The sequence below is a fragment of the Egretta garzetta genome, unplaced genomic scaffold, assembly GCF_000687185.1.
Source record: "Egretta garzetta isolate BGI_Z169 unplaced genomic scaffold, ASM68718v1 scaffold526, whole genome shotgun sequence".
NCBI lineage: Eukaryota > Metazoa > Chordata > Aves > Pelecaniformes > Ardeidae > Egretta > Egretta garzetta.
Genome location: NW_009259967.1, coordinates 153,694 through 155,033, shown reverse-complemented (window position 1 = coordinate 155,033; position 1,340 = coordinate 153,694).

Sequence of the window (1,340 nt, the reverse complement as noted above, 5' to 3'; positions counted from 1 at the left end):
ACGGTGCCATCGCCGCCAACACGCGTGGGCGCGGGCGGGTTTGAGGAGGGGGCCAGGCCGGGAATGGGGGTCGCCGCCAAAAGGGGGATTGCAACTTCTCCTGGTCCCCGCTGAGCCGGGGAAAGCCGGAGCAGGAGGGCATAAGCCCTGGCAATATCGGGGGGCTGCGGCCGGGGCCGGGCGCCCTCGGCTTGGCTCCGTCCGGGGTGGACGTGTGCGTGTTCGTGGGCACGGGCGGGAGCCGTGTCCATGCTGGAGGCAAACCACACGGCAGAGGCACAGGCGAGGAGCTCTTTTGTCTCGGCCTCGTAAACAAGTGGGAAGGAGGAATGTGTCGCCGCTGATGAACTCGGAATTTTGCAGCGATCCGCCCGGCCAGATCCCGGCTTTACCAGCAGCAGCGTCAACTGTCAAAATCAAATCTGATGCTAATAGCTTCGGTACTAAATAAAATGAGAGGCCAGATAACATCAGTGCTTGATAAATGGTAATGAGTGTCTAACCTAGGGGAACAGAAGGGCTGTGGGGCTCTTTAATTCAGTATTGAAAGGCTAGCTGGGTACTGCAGGCTCTAGCAGATGTTAGTATGTGTGTGTTTTGATTTTTGACTTGTATTGGACGTTTATTAGGCTAACCAGAGCCACCCCACGCATGGCCACTTGGTCCAGGCACCATCTGGCACAAGCAGGGCGGCGTGCAAGAATAGGGCCTCGCTTTGCTGCTGAGGATCCACAGGCAGCATCTACCATATGGACCCGGAGCTAATGTAGGTTAAAGCAAGACAAGCCGAGCTCTGCTTTTCACAACTCCGCCAAACCTCTCTGCCATCCTGGCGGCCGTGCACCTTTGGGCGGCTGGGGAAGCGCTCCCGCCTCCGCCTTTCCCAAACCGGGCAAGTGGGGTGCGAACCCCCGCCCCGCCCGCCCTTTGGGTGGCCGCTATCTTTCAAGTCAAACTTTGCACCCAGTTTTCGCTCGTTCCCGGGCAGGAGCAGAAGACACTCCAGCTCCCCACGTGTCGCCTCCCCCACCCCCCCAAAACAAATATTTTCAGAAGCTCGAGCGAGTGGTGCAAAACAGACGCAAAATCCTCCTCGAAACTCCAGGGCATCATTGTGATTGCAGCTATAAAAAGAGCCCGTAATAAAATAATAACCGGGGAATATAATAAACCACCTGCTGCATGTTGACACACACGCACACGGAGTTCAGATAAAAAAAAAAAAATGTTGCATTAATGGTATCAAGCAGCTGAGCCTGAAAGTCGACCCAGAGCAGATCAGAAGCGCGGCTCCTGCGAACCTTTTCCCGTGCCCAACGCGCCACCCGGGGCCACTGGGG